At 38.9% G+C, this 16,289-nt stretch overlaps 1 long non-coding RNA gene across 1 annotated transcript in view; it reads left to right on the top strand.

Moving 5' to 3' along the window:
- Nucleotides 1-14,799, top strand: part of LOC108922173 (uncharacterized) — a 37,658-nt gene extending 22,859 nt beyond the window's left edge. Inside the window, exon 5 of the long non-coding RNA XR_001965115.2 lies at nt 13,566-14,799. This is a non-coding gene — a long non-coding RNA (uncharacterized LOC108922173). The remainder of the gene's footprint in view (nt 1-13,565) is intronic.
- The last annotated feature ends 1,490 nt before the right edge of the window (nt 14,800-16,289 follow it).

The raw sequence follows: 16,289 nt of genomic DNA, 5'->3' as shown, positions 1-16,289 counted from the left end.
TTCTATCTTTAATCTCTGTCCCAATAACCAATAAATCTGTGAAACAGTAAACTGTATTACACAAAAGTATACAAATATGTAATTTGTATATACAGTGTACATATATATATTATTTCCCAGATGGAAATATTATTTAATATCTAGTTATTAAATATGAGCCTTTTACACATTTACCTATTTGCCTTCAATGAAAATGAGAGAATTATTCATTTACTTTTAAAACATATGGTCTTCAAATCATTACATTTTTTTCAGTAAGACTTTTTTATCCCTCCCATAAAAGAAAACGGTGGCTGTTGTTACATCAAAGAGTGAAAGAAAATGAGTTTATATGAAGAAACAGGAAAATAGTGATGTACAGTATCCTATCTGTTTTCATATGTTATTATTAGATTATACCATTGTTATTATTTTCAATGTTATTGTAGTAATCCTAAAATAAATCCCACTGTGTGCACAAACTAGAGATCTTGCAATAAAGCTTCTAATTATTAAACCTCTTGTTCTTTTCATTCGTAAGGGAAACACCCGAAAAGAATCCCAGACCACTGGAGCTATTTTTCAAAGTGCCTTCATTGCCTTTTTTGGCCTTGTCCGTATTCTGATAACTGTCCTCGAATGCACGACGCTTGCTGACTCGCTGTCTGAGTTTGACAGTCCTGGACCAGACTCTAGCACAGTATTGATTGGCTTGTCTGTGTGGAGACAGATGAATGCATTAGTACCCAACTCGCCCAGCCTCTGAAAATATATTAACTCCCCGTATTAGGCACCCTGTCTGGTTACCATGGTGACACAGTGAGGGGGGGGGGGGGAGGAGGGGGTTGCAGAATAGGTTGAGGCGGTGGGTTTGATTAGTAGTCTCCCTCTCCCACTCTCGCTCTTCCTCCCACTACACGCCCCAGTCTCTCACCTTTTTTCTTGGCTTCTTTCTCCGTCCTCCTCCTTGCCCCTTCTGTATTAAAAAGCTTATCTGTTTTGTCATAACAGTCCTTTTCAGTTTTTTTTAAGTATCCCTACTTTATAACGGGAATGTTTAATCTTCTATTTCCACTTCTTTAATTTTTCAGCCAGTTTCTGATTCCCTTTCTCCTCACTGCAGTCCAGTTCTCCAGCCCCTCACTTTGTTCTCCTCCCTCCGGTCTCATTTTCATCTCTTCCTGAGACTGCATCCTCCACTTTTCCCCTCCCTCCCTCCCTCCCTCCCTTTCTCGCCCCACTCCATCTCCCCTTTCTGCAGCAAAAGTGGCGCATTGTGGGAATACAGAAAGGGGAGAGTGAGACAATGAAAGAAAAAGAAATGAAATAAAGGTGGGGGTGTGGACGGTGTTTCTCTTTTTCCTTTGTGCAAGCAGAGAATATGACTTTTGCATGGATTTTCATGAGTTGGATAGAACATCTCACACTTTATGACATGTTTCTGTTTCAGTTAACATTCATTCCTCGCAAGGTGGCAGAGTATAATGAAGTATGTGTTTTGCTTTTCTCCATTAACATGCCTCCATCTCCTGCAAGACAGTAATATCTAGTAGATAGTGATCTATGGTCCACACAAGAGTTATTCTTCTCTTTTCTATCAGATATATAAAATACAAAACACAACTTGAAACTTTCTTAGGGAGTGTAACACTAGCATGTTTGTAGTATAAACTGCAGAGGGCTAAACACTTGCCTTTTAAACATCACTAAATCATCTTTAGGAGTTACTTATCATCCATTGTGTAAGGTGAATCTAATGATATGAAGGCTACTAAGAAATATTTAATGACCAGTTCAGAAATGTGCTGTTAAATGCTACATGTTTAAAAACAACAGTTTTCTGCTCTGTTCTTCTTAATGTAATGCCAATTCAGTATTGTGATGTCATACATTTTCATCCAGTATAAATAACCTCCGTGAATGTTTTTCTTAAGCTATTTTAAATTGTTAAGGATGAAGGTATCAGCTGTGTGGATTTTAGTTTTTTGTGTCCATGTGGACTCCTGCATAAGCTCTGTGCTTCATAGACTTGATGACAGTCTTTACTTGTGTTTGGGATACATACTTCTAAAATATAAGAATTACATTGTAAATGTGTTATTTCAAAAACACAATAAGAATCAGAAAGTAATTGGACTGGGATAGCTGGTAAGATGCACTGCCGGATTTTGTTCCAAAAGGAATAAGTGAGATACACAAAACAATATGATATGAATACTTCCAAATTTTCATGATCACTTGCATACATCTTTCTGGCCACAGCTTCACTCCCTTAATCATCTTTTGTTTAAAAGATATCTTTCATTTGAATGTACAGGACATTAACTAGCACTTTTTATCACACAAGACAGGAAACAGCTCATTTTCACGGGTCTTACGGGATTAAAACTTTAGTAAAAACTTGTCCTGCTTATTAAAAGGAAGTACAAGGAACTTCCTATAAAGTTCTTACATGAGTTTTGTGTGTGACTGTTCTGTCTGAACAGATCATACCTCTTACAGTGGAGTTTGACAGAAACTTAACAGCAATTTTTTACAGTATTACTACTGCCCACTCCCCATTTTAACTTATTTGGGAAATGGGGAGAGAAAGTGAGAACGAGACAGAGAGACATAGAAAGAGAGGCAAAGAAATGAAGAGATAATGAAAAGAATTTGAAATGAAAGAGTGAATGGATGGGTGTAGGAGAAGGGATGCAGACAGGCTAGGGAGCACAGAGTCATGTGTACCACTGAGAGTGATGCCTCCCTCCAACCTGTCACTGTGTCCCAGACTCTGTCTATAAAGAGACGTTGCAGATGGCCGTAGACAATTTCGTCACAGAAGCCTCCAGAGCACTGAAAGGTGATATACACACATTTTCATCTTTCCTTCTTTCCCTATTGCATATATTTAAACTCTGGGCTGTTGATCAATTCGATGTTAAGATCTGACCAAAGCTGATAGAAGGAATTGCAGTCCCTCACCATTCAAACCTTTTCCTTTTCTACCTCCCACATCATTTGAAAATATTTTTCTCAAATTTAGATGGCATAGCACAGGTAGAATATGCAGACATCATACAGCATACAGAATGTAGAAATCACATCTGACTGAACATGCATTAGTGTCTACCTTTTATCCTGTCTCTCTTTACCAAATATTTTGGATCCAAAGTGATGTTACACAGCAACCAATGTCTTCTAACAGGTGGAACAGCAATTTTACATGTTGGCTTAGAACCTTCAAACTCATAAATTGAATTCCACAACCACTGTCAAGTCATGATGATGATGATGATGATGACAATTATTATTATTATTATTATTATTATTATTATTATTAGTAGTAGTAGTAGGGGGTGCGGTGGGTTGGACCGGGTCCTGCTCTCCAGTGGGTCTGGGGTTTGAGTCCCGCTTGGCGTGCCTTGCGATGGACTGGCGTCCCGTCCTGGGTGTGTCCCCTCCCTCTCCGGCCTTATGCCCTGAGTTGCTGGGTTAGGCTCTGGTTCCCCATGACCCCGTATGGGACAAGCGGTTCAAAAAAAAAAAAAAATATTATTATTATTAGCTGTAGTACTACTTTCCAGCCACTAGATGGTTTCTCCCCGTGTAGTGATTTGCACTTGTTTTTTCCAAGGAACACCTTGTTGTGTCATCAACTCTCTCCTGTTCTATTCTGGCCATCTTAGGAGTATTTCAGATTCTTCAAGCTTAGCACCTCATTATCAGTTTTAATACTGATATATTCTGGTGATGCCTAAAATAAGGAGCAAAATGATAATAATTATACATGGTGAATCACAGAAACTCGTTACAAAAAACTCTTAAACAAGAGGGGAAAAGATATTGGTACAATTCAAACTGTTGTAATAAAAATGTAAAATACATAAATGCTTTTTTCCTTTATTAATGGGCACAGTATTTTAATATTAAATCATTGATGAGGTTTCCGGAGTTTTGTGATGTTTCTTTCCCCCCACTTCACCTGTTAACAAGTTTTGAGGGATCTGGTGCTGTGTACAAATGCTTCATATGCCAGTGTGATAGCTGTGAATAACCTCTTTACTGCCCCAGTAAAACACCACACCAACCCACAGAGATGTCCTTTCATAACTCAAATTTACCCCACAGAGTCAGAAGCGATGAAATCGGATATTCTTTACATTTTTACTGTCTTCACCTTCAAATTCTTAGTATTTGCATGCACCAGTAGTTAAATTACAAGTACTACAGTATTGTATGGATGCTTTAAATCAAACAGAAGACCACAATCTCTGTGGAAAGGTCTATTTCAGAAACCTCGCTCTTTAAGACATTGGGATCTATATTGTGATGTTCTTTACCACACATATCATTATTCATTATCTACCCACCACATTCTACTTGAGAAGTGTCGTCATATAGCTCCCTGAGGCTATTACCAAAAGTACTGCAGGCCACATTTAGTTAAGGATTGTTCTCCTGAGGAAAATGGCAACATCTTTGAATAAGGCCTTTGGCACATTCCTTTGTCTTGGCATTACATTTACATTTACAGTTATTCATTTAACAGACACTTTTTTCCAAAGCAACATATATCTGAGGGAACAATAAAAAAAATGCATCATATCAACAGAAGGAAAGATTTTGATGCAGACACATGATTCTTGTGTAGAGTCCATATGTCACATACCATCAAAGCAGTACATAATGACTGAACTAGTATTGTTGGACTGTACCGGGAATGACACATACTGCAATGCCATTTTTCCCATGCCAAATGAGGTAGAGGTTGCCTGGAAATAGAAATAAGCTTACTTGGATTATTCCTGTTAAGGGACATTTACTAATATTTAATATTTAATATATTTTAATGATCTATTTTAATAAAGCGAAAGTAAATTTAACGAAGTACAGCTTATTTCATATTAAGGCAAAGATACAAGTAAAGAAGCTATACTTGTGTTTACACAAGTGGTAAAGAGAAGGTAGATGATTTCATGTTCCTTAATCATTAAAACAGAGCAGGCTGACTGGTTGAAGGAGGTGACAATGGATATCTGCCCATTTTGACCACCTGGGCACATATTAGGGTGACGTCTTCTGTGAATTGTGTTCCATTGTCAGAATCTAGTACTAACTTAAAAAAATGAAGAACCATTTAGCTAAATGACCGAGGAAACAGACTTATGCAAAAACTAAGGTTTGAATTTTGCGTTGGGGCCTTGCTGTTATAAAGTTCCTTCAAATTTTTGCAAGTTTTAAAAGCTACAAAGTTGATTAAACTGAATTGTTCCAGTAAAATATTTTGGTGTGTTAATGAATAAATAATTGTAAGATATTTTGACCCTCGGCTAAGCAATGTGATAAAAATAATACTTGATATGGAGGTCTGTCTGATTTTAATGTGTACACATTATTAATGCTTACATTTAGATTTACATTTATTCATTAGCAGACGCTTTCTCCAAAGCGACATACATCTCATAGAAAAATACCATTTGTGCATTACATTAGGAGAAAGAGATATAGCTGCAGATGTGTGATTCTTAAGTATAGTTAGTTTCCTTCACCATATGAACCAATGTTCATCACACAGTAGCTACATGAAACTTTACCAGAATATCACCGATTCCTAATCACCTTCTTAGTTAGCAATGAGACATAGGATTATTTGAGTTTATTTAATAATTTATTTAGCATTTGAATGCAGAAAATGACTACAGTTTCTTTTTCTTTTGCACGCTTCTGTGTTGTTTCAGATAACTTGTCTGATGTTCCTAATTTGTAACACTTCCCTTTTTGCAGTGTTACTTGACAGCTGTTCTCTGTTTTTATGGCAAAAGTTTCATTGGGCAAACAAAGGAATAAACATGAAAAATTTGAGGAATGTCTGCTGTAACATAGACTGAGTAAGAAGGGGAAGAGTGCCTACACTCTATTTATGTGTGAAAGACTTGTGTTCATTTTGTTTAATGAGAGTCCCATAAGATTTTTTGTTCACCGACTTTACTAAGCTGTTTGTCATTTCATTCTGAAATTATTAGCCTACATTATTTCCTTCTTTTGTATGGCATTGGAAATAAATGGGTAACTTTAAATTTCTTGTATACATTTGTAATAAATTCTGTAGAATTGATAGAATTTCTGTCTGTAGAATTTGCTTTTGGTACAACATGTCATAGTCGTGATATTTTTTATTTTTTTTTTCGTCACCTTGATGAAATCACTGGCTCTTACCTGGCCACCCCTGAAAAAAAGTTCTGGCTGCGCCCATGATGCTACTTCTTGTTGCAAGAACAAAAATTGTACAGGCCAGTGACCTCAGCAGGCTAACTGTAAAATAAATAGACAATCAGGTAGCACGGTGGCACAGTGAGTAGTGCTGCTGTCTCACAGTGCCTGGGTGGTGTGAGAGAATGTGGGTTTGGTCCTCACTCAGTGTGTGTGGAGTTTGCATTGTGCTCCCTGTGTCTGCGTGGGTTTCCTCCCACAGTCCAAAGACATGCTGTTCAGGTTTTCCATAGTGTGTGAGTGACAGAGAGAGTGTGTTCCACTGATGTATGGATGAGTGACCCATTGTAAGTAGTGTATGTAGCAGTGTAAGTCACCTTGGTGAATAAGGTGTGTGGGCTGATAATAGTACATAGAGTTCACTGAAAGTTGCTTTGAAGAAAAGCATCTGCTAAATAAATAAATAAATGTAAACACCTAATTTGTGTGGCCCTGAGCATCAGTGGAAAGCCAGGAGTTTCACCAAAGAAACCCAGAAAAATGATTTAGCACCCTTGGATAAAAAGGATTAGCCTGATTTAAGTTTCGTCAACTGGTGATGGATGGGTGTCTGCACATTTGTCAGAAACAACACATCACTTACAAGAACTCAGGTGCCTAAGGGTGAAAACGGGGACCTACTACAACAGTTAGAGTATCAGTCACCAGCATCCAGTCTAAGTAACCATGTCATGCAGCACAGGTGTCACATTAACATATAGAGGAAGGGAGAGAGAGACATTTCACAGACATCTCAGAGGAGTGTTTAAGTGAGCACAGTTACCCCCGGAGACAGGAAGAGTACCAGCAGCACTGCACTGAGACACACTGAGGAGAGGGAAGGAGAGCTGAGATGCATCAGGATTGACAGCAGGGTCAGGATGAGGTTATGTTGTGCAGCAACAGGGTGGAGTGGGATTTGCCCTTCTTGAGGAAGAACCATGTCAACTATTCCCTGCAGTTTAGCATGAGTTACCAGGACCAGAGGGATTACTGTCAGAAAGATTATGTGAGTGGATGGCGTACATGCAGTGTGTCTTTGGGCCAGATCAGTTAATGTTAAAATGATATAGTATCTGACATAGTTACCACAAATGAGTTTTCTATTTTCAGTTGAAATATGTATTATACTCTTACAACATGAGTACATAAGGAGAGATGTGCCAATTTTAACTGCTAGGCTCAACACAAACGACACTATGCAACGTGTTTTTGCTGTATCTGCTTATACCTCTGGTTGACATCTGCAGATATGTGTAGCCTCTCTATCTTGCTGTAGGAAAACAAGTGAACACCATAGTGACAGTAAAACACAATGAAATGAAATTGTACGCTTTTATAGTATAGGAAAACTTACAGTCTTATTAGTAATACAGTAATGTAATATGCTATATGTTTGCTGAAATGTCCTACACTAAAATAAAATCTCTTAAGTTCATGTAAGGTATAAATGTTCATACCTGTAAGGTATAAATGTTCAATTCTTTACAGAGCCACTCCTGCAATGTAACGTAAATGTTTATATGTATTGCCAAAAAAAAAAAAAACTAAAATCCAAATGTTCAACAGTACTAAATCTCTGGACACTGACAGGTGAAAAATGCACTTTATTTAACAACAAAAAAGCAAGAACCTTGAGTCTTTGCAAGACTATGGGGAGACGAACAATGCATTGTGTAAGTGCAAATGACAAATCGTTGCATTCCTGAACAATATCAGTTTACTAAAGGGACTTAACATTTTACTTGTCTCCAGATTATAGCATCTGAATCCTACGGTTCTTGTGATTTCTGGCAAAGATGTCCACAAACTCATCCAGATTTAGCAATTTTGCTCTTCTACATTCTATGCTCAAAATCCCCAGATCATTCAACCTATCTTCTCCCATGCTACTTCTGAGATGAGTTTTGATAAGCTTCAGGCAGGAGAAGCTGCGCTCACATGCAGCCATAGTGACTGGAATTGCAACTGCAATTTTACACAGCCTAAAGAATTCCTGGGAAACATCCTTAATGGCTCAAAGAAAAACAGTCAGGTCTAATATACTGGATGGTTTTTGTATCCCCTGTTTTACCTTTCGATCCAAAATTCTCTTTACTTGGTACAGCTCGTGCACAAGGTCTTCAAGATCAGACAAGGAAACAGAACATCCTTTTCACAGAATGTTTCACTAGATGGATTTAGAGCTTGGATACCTCTCATTATGTCACAATTTTGTTCTGAAAATCTAGTCCTCAGCTCATTTAGCATCATGTCCAAAACCTGGTAAAATATTCCTGATCTGAAACACTCTTTGCTGTTTAGAGCTGCTTGACTTCCTACTGTGGACATGACACAGACCAAATACCTGCATGCCCACCATGTGTCACTCAACCATTGAAGTTCTCTGGGAGCACCCAGATACATTTCACCTTGAATTTGCAGCCACTTTTGGTGTACCACTGATCCAGACATGGAGACATATAGCTTTTGTAACAAGGAAAAGAAGCAATTAGCTTCTGGGAAGGCTTTTACTGTGTCAACAAGCACAAGGTTCAGGCAGTGAGCATTACAGTGCACATAAAAGGCCTGCTTTGCCACCTGCTTTACATGTGTCTGTACATCGAGATGCCTGCCACTCATGACTGCAGCACCTTTATAAGACTGACTTACCAGAAAACTTTTTTTTGTTCCAGAGCATATCTTTCCAGAGTGTCAATAATCCTTTGTGTCAATCTTTCTGCATCTAAGTGTTCAGCCTGTTCAAACTGTAAAAAACTTTAATTTATTGCACCATTGTAATAGTACCTTACTACAAAAGAAATTTGCTCTTTTTTGCTAAGGTCTTTAGTTTCATCTACTAGTATGCTGAACACCTCACTTTTCTTGACCTCTTTTATTATTGAGGTGCGCACCATCTCTGCTAAGCAAGACAGAATCTCATTCTGGGTATCGGCACTTGTATATTTTGCATTGCCGACTGCATTAATTTTCTTCAAAATATTAGGATTATGTTTTGCAATCAGCTCTAATATACCTAAAAAGTTCCCTTTCCTGTCTGATTCTGTTGTTTCATTGTGCCCTCTTCTGCCAATGTTTTGTGTTTCAGTGTAAAGCAAAACCTCAGCTAATATTTTAATATAATCCCCATTCTCTTTAACCTTCTTATTGTACTCTTTTTTTCAATTTCCAATTAGAGATTCCTGTTTTTTTTCAGATATCTCAAATTCTTTCCATGCCATCATCGCATCCCTGTGATGCTCAGTTCTACTGTGTGCGGCTAATCCTCCATCTTTGAACGTCGCCTTCTTCCAGTTTTTAAATCCTGAGCTTGCAATGAATGCGGATTCTGTGTGGCTGGGGAGGCTGAAATGTCTACAAAAATAACAGAAGGCAGAGTCTGCACTTGTGGAATATTCTAACCAGGGGTGACTTGTGTAACATTAACTCTTAGAGCTTCTTCTTCTGTCTCTCTGAAGAGTCCTGGGAAACACCTTCAGTCGTGGCTGTACTGGACCTTCACCTCTGGACTTAGAAATGTCTGTAAAATAACATTATAATATAATTTAATATGATCCTTATTCTACATTATTTGTATATTTAGATGCTAATGATACAAACTGGGTATTGGAAATAATTTTTTATGTTTGCCAATACAACTGATGTAACCTACATACCTGGTGGGCAAAGACTGGCTGCATGAGTGTTTTTACTCATCTCTGATCCTGCTCTGACGTGTGCTGTCTCTGTAGGGCTCTCCACAATCTCGCCCTCCGACTGTATCGCTTCTTCCTTCTTGTCTCTAGCAACACACATGTCCCCTGCCTCTTTGTCATTTTCAGTTTCACTGCTACTAGTCCTCTTTGTAAAAAAAGAATCTTCCCATCTTCCCCTGCTTTCCTTTTCATGCTCTCTACTTCAGACAAACACACCTATAAGAAACACTTTTATTGTCATTAAATTGAATAGCTACCTCCAAAAAACAGTGACAGGCTCATAATGTAAGCGTATGATGTGGTAACATTTATGTGGTAACATTATTTTTAAAAATTAGCTAGCTAGCAGTTTGCAGTAATCTTAGCTAACATTAGCTAAGTTATGCAATATTAAGCTACATTTGTTTCTCATGATGAAACATTGCAGTACCTCAACTTTAACAAACTTTCGTGAAACAGTAGTGAAATGTAGGTGAACAACACTGATTTTATCACCGTATCCTCTTGCGTTGCTCACTTACGCTGGACTTGGCTGGAGAAACACTCCGAAATTCAGTTTTACCGCTCCAACTCCTATCTCCTATACACAAAGGTTTGTGCTGTGTGGGCGGTTCACGGCTCTTCAGCCTAATAGTGCTGCACGGATCATTATGTGCGTCATACAAGTTCGAGCGGCAAAAAAAGTCACCTGTCAGTGTTGTCAGAATGCTTTGCACAACAGGGGTGGCCAGAGGGGTGGCCGAGCTTCTGTCAGGGGTGGCACTGGCCACCCATGGCAAGCACGTAGATATGCCCCTGAGCAGCATTATTAGAGATAAATGAATTTGTCTTAGGTTATAAAAATTCTCATGACAAAAGAACTGATTAAATAGTTTTTGCACATTTGCATTTTAAAGCTTGTTGCAAATTGAATCTGGAAAATGTAACTGAAATGGGAGAGAGGAAACGAAATGTACGTTATTCTAAAATGTTATACTCCACACATCATTTGACATTGCCTTTTCTGTAAGAATGCTGTACATTAATAGGTATAAAAACTGAAAGTTCAGCACTGGGAAACTGGTAAAGAACACCTGTTTGGCTTAAATGCTATTACAGTTAGAGTCCTAACAGACAAAACAATAACAAATTAGCTTACATATAACCTATCCATCTTGGTTACAACAATTAACTTTTTGTTGATTTAGTCTTTTGCGGTGATGGTGGACTCAGTGGCCAAAATTTGAAGAAGATCAGCAAGGCGATGGTCCAATGAAAAAAAAAAGTTGCACTTTGCTAAAGGTCTCCCAATGATTGTGTGTCTTCAAGAACAGTTTGGAACCTAAAATTTTAATACCTCTGATGGTTTTTACCAGTAGAGAGACTCGTGCACAGGGTTCTCAATGAAAAGTGAGCCACTATTATCTAAAGGTAGAGAGGGAACCAAGAGCAAAAGTTAAATTATTATTTCATTGTTTTGTTTTTCTCTATCAACATTTCAGAGAAAGTCACAACTTTCACACAGAGACAGGCTTTCGTTCCTTAATGAATAGTTCAGTAAACAAATACATTTGTGATGAGTTGAATGACAGCATGGCAAGACGTCCTCAAGTTGTTATCAAGGAAATTATTCATAGTTTATTCATTTCTAAATTACTTCTACCCCTTGACAACACTTCCTTTGCACATGAATAAAAACATATGACAGATAATTGCAGCCTGTTAACCTGAAGCATCTGCAAGGATTATGGCTTTAGCCTGTATGATGTGCTGAATACTTCAAATTTACAACAGTTCTAGCAGCAAAGGAATGCTTGAAAAGTGTTTAAGTTAAAGTAAAATCTTTAGGAAAATGTTAGTTTCACAGTGAAAAGAACTAGTTCATGGTACTGGTCTATACACTGACAAGCCAGTTTTATTTACAGTTCCTCTAATAGAATCAGCCTCTCCAAAATATCTTATTTGAATTGCAAAAAAATCTCACACACACACACACACACACACACACACACACACACACACACACACACACACACACACACACACACACACACACACACACACACACACACACACACACACACACACACACACACTTTCAGAACCGCTTGTCCCATACGGGGTCACAGGGAACCGGAGCCTACCCGGTAACACAGGGCGTAAGGCCGGAGGGGGAGGGGACACACCCAGGACAGGACGCTAGTCCGTCACAAGGTACCCCAAGCGGGACTTGAACCCCAGACCCACGGGACAGCAGGACTGTGGTCCAACCCACTGCGCCACCACACCCCCGCGCAAAAAAATCACTTATACTGATTTGCTATTTTCTTCACATGTACATTTATTGATTTAGCAGATGCTTTTCACCACTGACATAGAAACCACAAGTGTATTTTACTAATGGTAGGAGAGATGTCTATCAAAATGTCTTATTGAGCTTTAAATAATACATTTTACTGTTCTATGTACTAACAACTAGTAAACTGGGACAGTTTATCTGCTTCGACAAGTGACTTTTCACGTCTTCTCTGCGTTTACCTGTCTTACATATGACCAATTAAAGATAACTGAAAACGGCCATTCACCATTGCATCATATATTACCCTGAAGCCAAGAAAGTAGCAGTTCTCAAAATAAATACAGCCTATACCACACAAGATTATTTGTTATTGACATTTGGCTGAGCCTTCCAGCATCTGTGGAACGACACTGTTGTGAAACGAGACAACACTGACATGTGTTTTAAACCCCTAGTTGTGTTACTAAATATAGCTAGACATGACTCACGAAGACCCAATTTAGCTGATGATAACAGGATTTTTGAAAAGTTTATGTGTATGTTTTGTAATAGTTGTCAAGGAAATTGTGATGCACAGAAAGGGTGCGTACAACCCGCATAATATACGTAAATTTCCGTTGTGGTGTGAGTAAAAGACCCTATATCACAGAGTGGTTTGCGTCATAGTGATTCAGTGGCACTGCTCATCACCAGTGTGGAACTGGAGGAAATGCTTGTTCCAGTGACTATGAGGAACTCCACCAAGGCTGCTCATTTCAAGTGTATCTAATATGAAAAAAAGGCTGATTCACAGTTTGGCTTTAAAATTCTCCAGTATTAAGTCTTGTTTCTAATAATGTCTTCTAAAGCACTCCAGCAAAGTCTCAAAAACTGACTTTTAAAACTTGTAATACACATGGACCTCAGCTTATGAACATAACTGGGGACAGAAGTATGTTTTTAACTGAAATTGTTCATAAGTCAATTGGGGGTGCGGTGGCGCAGTGGGTTGGACCGCAATCCTACTCTCTGGTGGGTCTGGGGTTCGAGTCCCGCTTGGGGTGCCTTGTGGCGGACTGGCGTCCCGTCCTGGGTGCGTCCCCTTCCCCCTCTGGCCTTACGCCCTGTGTTGCCGGGGAGGCTCCGGTTCCCCGTGACCCCGTAAGGGACAAGCGGTTCTGAAAGTGTTTGTGTGTGTGTGTTCATAAGTCCAACCACTGCATCACAGTAAATAAACTATTAATAAAACAGATAAATCCCTAGGGTTAGCTGGAGATGAATGAATGAATCCCAAAGGGACTTGTGTTTGTTTGAAGCGGCATACAATAAACAACATATATGTAAAACAAACATACAAAAAGATGTATTCTGAAGATAAAAGTTATGTTCTTTTTTTCCAGATCCATTCTCTTTGAAACATGGGAACATTGTGCATGACATGGTGCACCACAGAAAAGATGGCAATCCACTGTGTGGCTTCTTTTTTTTTTAATGGGACTGAAGCGACATTAAAGTTGTCTATTTTAAAATGACTGAAAAAATGCCATTCAGAGTGTTATATTCTGCTTTCTATGGCTCACAGCGACCCTGCTCAAGACAAGAGGTTGTGGACAAGGGAATGGAATGGAAGGGAATGTGCAAGACAGGTCATGTTTCTCCTGTGCATCAAGCAGCACTGCAGTGTAATAGAAGAAAAAATAAAAAGAAGAGAAAAACCTGCTGGTTGAGAGCAAATGCAGAAGGCAGCTTAGGAGGCACACGTCTTCTTCATCTGGAAGTTAAATGGAGACCAGACAGTCAAATCAGATGAGCCTGAAGAAGTTCAAGCCAGGAAGACAAACACACCAGCCAAGCAAAACAATTCTTCCTGGCTACATGAACCCTGGAATCTGAGGATGGTAGACAACTAGGATACCAGGAACATGACTAATGACTGGACTACTGCCCTGGTGCCCAAGTGGCACCCTGAAATGTTTGGGCTACTACTTTCAACCCAGGAGGGAGAAAGCACTATAGCCTCCTACCAGCTCTGATTTTGCTGTCACTTGGGACCTGGATGGACCTAAACTGAGGGAAGGATGAGTGAATGGTTGGTGGTGATTCCCAGGCAAGCTGTGCATTAGATCATGACAGCTCCCTACTACCTGCCCTTGCCAAAGGACAATTAATGTCAACCAGCGGTTACCAACTGAGGACTCATAAACCCTCATTTAAGGCAGCTGGTCTGAGGATTTGACAGAAATAGGCCATGGTTTTGTATTATGCTAGCCTCTTTTCTGTTTGCTTTCTTCTCTGTTTCATCTCATCATTAGTTATGCTTTTGGTTTTGCCGTGTCCCCATTTCAGTTTAGCTTCATTTGTAAGTTAAGCCTTTTCCATGGAGGAAACCTGATGTCTCTGAGCTTCTGTCCCACCCATGTGGCAATCCCTACCCCATACAATGTCACAGTGTGTTATGATGCAATAAGTCCATGTAACTGCTGTAGGGCCCTCCAAAGCTGTATCCAAAACAAAGGTGTCACAGCAGTTCCAGTAAATGGGATCCAGCCAGTGGGCTTGTGCCTTTTCCAGAAATTTCCAGTGACCATGTGGGCGAGATTCAGACAGTGCTGCAACTTCCCACCCTTCCTTAAATATGCTGGGTTACAATAAAATAGTTTTTACAAGATAGAGTTTAACTTTTCACTTGTGTGGAGTCTTCCCAACTCTTAAGTGACAAAACAGATACGTAGCGCACTTTTCATTTGTTGCTTCAGATCTCTTCCTATCAAGTTGTCTTGTTAAAAGCAGAACAAACAAAAATGTGTAAAATATGAACTTAGACAAGTATTTGAGGGGTGCCTTTTGTAAACACTCTATTTAAATTAAAACTTCAGAATTCCAAATATCTTATGATATTGTTCCAACAAAGTTTAAATCAGGTCTTCATAGATGGTATTAATTTTCACAAAGAGCAAATGGAAAATATTGATTTACCTCTCTGATTTAAATCTCGTCATACATTTAAATTCAAACTGAAGTATATTTTGCTAACTGAAATTTGTTTCATTTTTTTCTAAGCTTCATTCTTTATTCTAAGTTTCAAATTTCACTTTCAAGAAAGTTCTTTAATTTAAGAACTCTCACACACACACACACACACACACACACACACACACACACACGCACACACACACATTGGCTGAAGCCACTTGTCCCAAGTGGGGTCGCGGCAAGCCGGAGCCTAACCCGGTAACACAGGGCATAAGGCTGGAGTGGGAGGGGAAACACCCAGGACGGGAAGCTAGTCCGTCACAAGGCACCCTAAGCAGGACTCAAGCCTCAGACCCACCAGAGAACATGACCAGACCTACTGTGCCAGTTTAAGAACTTCAAAAGTAAAACAATACATGAAATATGCATGATTGTTTATCATCGGATTTACAAGTTTCATATCTGATTTCATAACATATAGAAATTGATAGCAAAATATAAGATTTGCCATACATTTTGGGAAAATATTCTTAAAAATGTACAGGCACAGCTTTACAGCTGTGCACCATATGACTTTTCTCTGTACGCTTTTTGTTTGGTTTCTAACTGAAGCTGTTACCAGTACATGTGATGGCAGTACTGAAACTGATGTGTTAGAATTATGTCTGTTATGAAAATTGTGTTAAGAGTTAAGAATGAGAGGATAAATTTCCATTCACAATGGGATATTTGTTTAATATCCCCACATAAAAATGTTTGGTCATAGTTCTAACATTTTGACTTGGAGCAGAATGATCCTTCTGACGCATGTGGGAAGAAGTGAAAGATGGGGTGGGGGTGGATTAAATAATTGGAAAAAGCAGCTGTGGTAAGGAATAGCCCTTTTGGGCAGGAAGTTAATAATCACTGTGGTTATTCACATTTCCTTTTACCTCAGCCTAGTAACCTTTCTAGACAGCCCCGTTGGTACTGAGAGAACAGTTTAAATCGTGAACTTTAAGAGTAAAACAATATATAAATTATGAAGTACAGCTCCAAAGACACATATACTTATTTTTAAACTTTTTAAAGATTTGTATTATGAAGTTCCAACATCGACAGTTGTGGCATTCAAGAGAAAGATCAACTGTTACTTCTGCAGGTAGCTTGGT

The sequence above is a fragment of the Scleropages formosus genome, chromosome 18 (assembly GCF_900964775.1).
Source record: "Scleropages formosus chromosome 18, fSclFor1.1, whole genome shotgun sequence".
Lineage (NCBI taxonomy): Eukaryota > Metazoa > Chordata > Actinopteri > Osteoglossiformes > Osteoglossidae > Scleropages > Scleropages formosus.
This window is presented reverse-complemented; position numbering and strand designations above follow the sequence as displayed.